General features: G+C 39.0%; 1 pseudogene; it reads right to left on the minus strand.

Annotated features, from left to right (window-relative positions):
• Positions 1 to 266: 266 nt before the first annotated feature.
• LOC119262661 lies at positions 267 to 6,253 on the minus strand (annotated as a pseudogene).
• Between the last annotated feature and the right edge of the window lie 1,176 nt (positions 6,254 to 7,429).

A 7,429-nucleotide genomic window follows, 5' to 3' on the forward strand; every position in this document is an offset into this window, starting at 1 on the left:
CCTCCTCCAAAACATATGAGGTGGGAGTTGAAATCATTCTGAGCAGGGGCCTTTGACAGTCGTTCCCAGCACACCTTCACTATTCGCTTGGGCCTACTGGGTCCGACCTTCAGTCAGTGATCCAACTCACCAGCAGATCGTGATCAGTTGACAGCTTGGCAACTCTCTTCACCCGAGTGTCCAGAACAAATGGTCCCAAGTTAGATGATAAATATCTAGCAATAACTTTATTATATTTGCTACACTTTACTACAGATGTGGTTGCCAGCATTCATTGGTTGCCATTCATTTCAAACTACAAAACTCATATTAAAGTTTATCCTATACAACATACAGATCAGATTTATCCTTTCTTTTGGAAAGCACAAAGTAACACACAGCTCTATGTACTATTTTCTGTCTTTTCTATGTAATTAATGTTAAAGCCTAAATGAGCCTAGCCAACACCACGGCAAGTAAAGCTCCAACACCAAACAAGGCACCAAGTAACACCTCTGTTGTTGACCCTTTGAATTTTATTAACATTTTTTATGCACTCTATTCATTGCTATTTCTATCATCTTCATGTTTTCCAGCTCTCGTTTTAACTCACTTCTAATAATATCAAGCTCTGCCTTGGTTTCTCTGTTAATATTCCTCAGCATCTCCTTACTGTAGTACTCTCCTCCATTCTCCTTCACCATCTCCTCTATGGTCGTCAGTAGCTTCTCTACCTGAACCCTGTATCCATCCTGTTGCTGCTTCCAGTATTTATTATCAATGACATGAACTCGACCTCCATACTTATCTACCAGATCCTGTAGCTCTTCATTCTGCTTCACAAAGTCTTCAGTCATCTGGTTTTCAGAGAGTTCGTGAAACACTTTGTACACAGATGTACACCACAGGCCATTTCTCCAGGGGATAAGCAAGGCCAACACAACAAACACAACCCAAAACTAACTCCAACCCAAACAACTAACCTAACAAAGCAAATCAACAAAAGACAGGGATCCAGCCTAGCTCCCTAACTAAGCCAAAACCAGGAGAAAAGAGGACTTTAAAAAAACAACACTGGCACTTACCCCCCTTCCAGCCATCGGTGTATTATACAAAAAAAGACAAAAGAGATAACCAAAAGGAACACATATAGACATAAAAGTCAAGCTACAAAGTGAACTCATAAGGAACAACCAGCTAGTGTACACACACAGTTTACGCAGTTCCTCCAAAGGTTCCAACACACACACACACACACACACACACACACACACACACACACACACACACACACACACACACACACACACACACACACACACACACACACACACACAATGCTTGAAGGCCAACATGCCAAGGCACCCTGTTCCCTCACGCCCCTCTCTCGCGCTTCCTGGGTCACTCCTCCTTTAACCTTCTCTGGAGGAATGGCTCCGCCCACAGCAGCCAAACCAGAACACAGCTCCACCTGGATTCCGGGAAGGGAATAGAAGGACAAAAAGAAACAAAAAGAGAGAGAGAACACGCACAAAACACCATAACAATCACCATGGGTGAAGAGGACCATTGCATATTTTAAAGCTTCCTCTCCAAATGAAGCTGTGATTTGTTTCACAGTGGCCTGCTCATGCTTTGTGTACCTTCCAACTCTCAGCACAATCACGAAGGCATGTGGTCCTGGTGCACACTAGATAATACACCATAATATTTCTGAATTTAATTTCTCCTGAGTAAGATTAGTACCAAAAAAATCCAGGTGTGTCAACCACCATTATTTCCCTGTTGTTTATGAGCTTTGTGTTGAGTTACTGAGTTGGGTGAATTTTCAGCAGAGAATAATGTTTCACCAAGTATTGTATTTCCACAGCTGCTTTTTCCATCACCTGTTTTTCCCAGAAGCACAATCCTCAGTTTATCCATAGCTCCTAGAAAGAGAGGAAATTACATCACATCAGACACTTATCTATGGCAAATGTAATTCCCAAATGAGTTATTGTACTTTGAGTGTAAATTAAGTGCATGACTGTATACCAGCTTGGTTGGCCTCCATAGAAAAGGAGCTCTGGGCTGATTTGTTATCTCTGTATTAGTTAGGTATTAGGCCATATAATATGGTAAGCATTATATTACATTTTTTCCTTTTAACCTTTTATTATTCTATAACTTTACTGTTATTTAACCCAAAATGTACAGTTGAATTCTAGGCTTTGTAATGGATGCTTCAGAAAGGTTTAAGCTATGAACATGATCCACATATCAGAACACACAGCAGATCCAGCCCACACTAGCTTAAATTAAGGCATTCAGGTCTGACATCTCTTAAGATCTTAAATTTTAATTTAAAAATTCTTAAATTAATTTCATAAAGGTCTGACATCAGTATCAGCAAGTAATTCGGACCAGAACACCCAAATTCCTAATATTATTGCTCTGCTTTTAACCTTCATATTCCAACAAAGGGTTAAAACAGTAACATGATTCATCAGACTCTGCCCTCAAAACGCAGTGTGATTTCATTCACTTGTGATCATCTATCAGCCAGAAATCCAGCTCCAAAATCACCCAAAACCCATTTGCTGCTTTTAGCCTTCATATTTGAAAAATGGTTATAAATAGCAACATGAGTCATACATCAGAACACTCAGCAGAACCTGCCCTGACTAGCCAGAGTAAGAAAGACCAACTCTAACATCCCATAACCCAGAAATACAGCTCAAAACAGAGTCATAACCACTGTAAAACCTGCTATTAACTCTGTGCTTTAGACTTCATATGGCAACAAAAGGGTTAAAACACTCATACAATTCCACATCACAGCTCAGCAGGACTTACCCTGTTTGTCTAGATTGACTTTATGGAGGTTCAACAATAACTCAGTCAGTAATCCAGTTCAGAAAACCACTGTTCACAATCATGAATTTGCATCCTTTTAAATGCCCCATTTAATTGCCTGATTGTGCATGTATGGGCTGGAATTTCTTCTTTTGTCTCAAACAGTCATCTGATTGAACCAGACTCTGAGTTTAGCACTGATAATCAGAAATTTACTGCTAAATGCATGTGATAATGACAGAAAACTGAATATAACATAGAAATATGACTATACACACAAGCCATGTGCTCCATATCTGTTTCAGGGCTGAACAAATGGGGGAGGGGAGGAAAAACGTGACAAACTGTGAAGTTTCAAAAGTGCGTCGACCACAATCTTTCCCTTAAGATCATACAAACACATCACAAAGCCCTAAAACACTTTTTACAGATAAATAACACTAAATCTCATGAATTTTTATTATAAAATGAATCACATTTAGCTCTGTCTTTCAAATTTTGTAGATGCTAGGTAAATTTAATCAAAAACTAGCCAAATTCATAAAGATATAAAATTTCTGTTTGTATTTACATGTCAAACAATGTGTCACGGTTGGCTCCTCCCACTACTCCATGTGCCTTCTGTTTACATTTCCATCCATGTGCATTTGTTTTGGTCTTCTAGTCCAGCCCCTTGTTTGGTTACTCTGCCCCTGATAGCCAAGTGTCTCCTGAAAATAACATATGGCAGGTGTGACTGTCTCATGTAAATACTATAGAATTGCAATTGATGTATGTAATCCAAAGCTGCACTGCACAGTACCTGTTTCATGTCTCGCTACATCAATTTTCATTGTCATAAAGAGTCATTGTCATTGTCATAACCTGTGTTGTAAAACCACTGAAGATGGTTCAGAACGCTGCAGCGCGTCTGGTCTTTAACCAACCAAAACGGGCGCATGTCACCCCACTGCTCATTGAGCTCCACTGGTTACCGGGTGCTGCTCGTATCAAATTTAAAACTCTTACGATTGCCTACAAGGTGTTAACAGAGCAGGCTCCTTCCTACCTGCACTCGCTCCTAAAGGCTTACAGCACCGCCCGGCCGCTGCGATCCTCCAATGAACGTCGCTTAGCTTTGCCAAACATTCACACAAAGCAATCGAGACTGTTCTCATACTTGATTCCCCAATGGTGGAACAAGCTACCTTCCACTGTCAGAGCAGGGGCGTCCCTCACTATTTTTAAGAAACTCCTGAAGACAGAGCTCTTCAGGGAGCACTTACTCTAATCGCCTCATGCATTCTAACCACTACCAACCTCATCTCCTTCTTGCCCTCCTTCCCTTCTCTACCCCGCTATTACCCTTTGGCCTCCTTTAAGGCATGACTATGTTTGTTCTATGTACTTCATTATTTGTAAGTCGCTTTGGATAAAAGCGTCTGCTAAATGTAATGTAATGTAATGTAATGTAATGTAAATGATGCTGGGAGCTGTCCCTCCCTACAGGCAACAATGGTCCATTTAGCATATGTGTTGTAACCTTGGCTCACACACTCTCACAGTCCCAGCTTTGTCTTCTGGTTGTTGTTGTGCCACCCTGGGATAAAGAGCAGAGGGTGATAAACTCAGCTACTCTTTACCAGGGGTGTTGGCTGAGCATATATAAGTCTGGGGCTCCAGTTCATTGTATGATTGTTTTGGTGTATCCTCCCAAGAATATTTTTAGTAACCCAAAAACACAGACTCTTCAGAGAGTCCAGCTACTAGTTAGCTCCAGGAAGATCATTTTATCCATCTTATAATGTACAAATGTGAGTATGTGAAAACAATAAGAAGTTATTCAGCAGGGACTTTCACAACAAACAAAGATATCATCCCCTTCAGGAGAACTGGCCAATTATGCTCTCATGGACTCTGCACCAAGGGCAATATTCAAACTCCTGATTTCATGAAAATTGAACAGTTCTCTGTACAAGCCCTATTTGGATTGATTGTGTGTTTTCTAATAGCTTGTATATGTTTGTATATTCTTGAACACATGGATAACACACGTGATAAACTCAGCTACTCTTTACCAGGGGTGTTGGCTGAGCATATATAAGTCTGGGGCTCCAGTTCATTGTATGATTGTTTTGGTGTATCCTCCCAAGAATATTTTTAGTAACCCAAAAACACAGACTCTTCAGAGAGTCCAGCTACTTCAGACATCTCCCCTTCAGATTCAGCAGCTACTGAAACTTTGTTTAATTAGTAAATGCAAAAACTTCTTCTCACACCAAGGCTAAATCTTAAACAGCTCCCTACATAGTGCATTATGCACGAATTTAAATACTGACTCCTGCACCCAACAATGTGTTAAATAGCCATTTGGCATTCAGCCACATCTACACTCAACAAACAGTTAATTAATTGGCTGTCAAAATCGTATATAGCACACTATTTAGAGAATACAGAGCGGTTTGGGGTTCAGTCTGGGTTTCAGGCTACTTCTGACTGAAACACAAACATTTGAAGTGTGTAACACAGTCACATTTTTAGACTGTTACACTGATGTTTTACAGTGAATCATACTGTAAGTATTTTAATTCAAGCCTATGATGTTAATGATGGGGTTGTTTAGGATATTTGTTATCGTTTAGCCTGTTAGTTAGCTGACAGCCCAGTTCTAGTTAAGAACATAAGTTGTTAGCCCCTCAGTTTAAACAAAAACAGATTCTTACTTTATCAGTACACTTGGTGGTCCATTAGAGCAGCATTACAGTCAAATATTATACCATTAACAGCACAAGGATTTTTCATTGTTGTGAGGTGGCCATATCTGTGAAAAGTTACCTGAAAAAACTGATATTCTGCAGAGATGATAAAGTGAAAGATTACATGTGCATGTTAGTTAGCTCCAGGAAGATCATTTTATCCATCTTATAATGTACAAATGTGAGTATGTGAAAACAATAAGAAGTTATTCAGCAGGGACTTTCACAACAAACAAAGATATCATCCCCTTCAGGAGAACTGGCCAATTATGCTCTCATGGACTCTGCACCAAGGGCAATATTCAAACTCCTGATTTCATGAAAATTGAACAGTTCTCTGTACAAGCCCTATTTGGATTGATTGTGTGTTTTCTAATAGCTTGTATATGTTTGTATATTCTTGAACACATGGTGATTACTTGGGAAGGTTGTCAGTCTACCACCATTTGTTTTTAATTGAACTCTTCAATATCAATAGTTAGGGTGTTATAAAGCTTTTAACTTTCTCTATCAATGTTCAACATATATGGAATATCCAATACATCTGATGTTTACATATTTCCCTGTTGTTTATGAGCTTTGTGTTGAGTTACTGAGTTGGGTGAATTTTCAGCAGAGAATAATGTTTCACCAAGTATTGTATTTCCACAGCTGCTTTTTCCATCACCTGTTTTTCCCAGAAGCACAATCCTCAGTTTATCCATAGCTCCTAGAAAGAGAGGAAATTACATCACATCAGACACTTATCTATGGCAAATGTAATTCCCAAATGAGTTATTGTACTTTGAGTGTAAATTAAGTGCATGACTGTATACCAGCTTGGTTGGCCTCCATAGAAAAGGAGCTCTGGGCTGATTTGTTATCTCTGTATTAGTTAGGTATTAGGCCATATAATATGGTAAGCATTATATTACATTTTTTCCTTTTAACCTTTTATTATTCTATAACTTTACTGTTATTTAACCCAAAATGTACAGTTGAATTCTAGGCTTTGTAATGGATGCTTCAGAAAGGTTTAAGCTATGAACATGATCCACATATCAGAACACACAGCAGATCCAGCCCACACTAGCTTAAATTAAGGCATTCAGGTCTGACATCTCTTAAGATCTTAAATTTTAATTTAAAAATTCTTAAATTAATTTAATAAAGGTCTGACATCAGTATCAGCGAGTAATTCGGACCAGAACACCCAAATTCCTAATATTATTGCTCTGCTTTTAACCTTCATATTCCAACAAAGGGTTAAAACAGTAACATGATTCATCAGACTCTGCCCTCAAAACGCAGTGTGATTTCATTCACTTGTGATCATCTATCAGCCAGAAATCCAGCTCCAAAATCACCCAAAACCCATTTGCTGCTTTTAGCCTTCATATTTGAAAAATGGTTAAAAATAGCAACATGAGTCATACATCAGAACACTCAGCAGAACCTGCCCTGACTAGCCAGAGTAAGAAAGACCAACTCTAACATTCCATAACCCAGAAATACAGCTCAAAACAGAGTCATAACCACTGTAAAACCTGCTATTAACTCTGTGCTTTAGACTTCATATGGCAACAAAAGGGTTAAAACACTCATACAATTCCACATCACAGCTCAGCAGGACTTACCCTGTTTGTCTAGATTGACTTTATGGAGGTTCAACAATAACTCAGTCAGTAATCCAGTTCAGAAAACCACTGTTCACAATCATGAATTTGCATCCTTTTAAATGCCCCATTTAATTGCCTGATTGTGCATGTATGGGCTGGAATTTCTTCTTTTGTCTCAAACAGTCATCTGATTGAACCAGACTCTGAGTTTAGCACTGATAATCAGAAATTTACTGCTAAATGCATGTGATAATGACAGAAAACTGAATATAACATAGAAAT

This window comes from Pygocentrus nattereri, chromosome 2, assembly GCF_015220715.1.
Source record: "Pygocentrus nattereri isolate fPygNat1 chromosome 2, fPygNat1.pri, whole genome shotgun sequence".
In the NCBI taxonomy this organism is placed as follows: domain Eukaryota; kingdom Metazoa; phylum Chordata; class Actinopteri; order Characiformes; family Serrasalmidae; genus Pygocentrus; species Pygocentrus nattereri.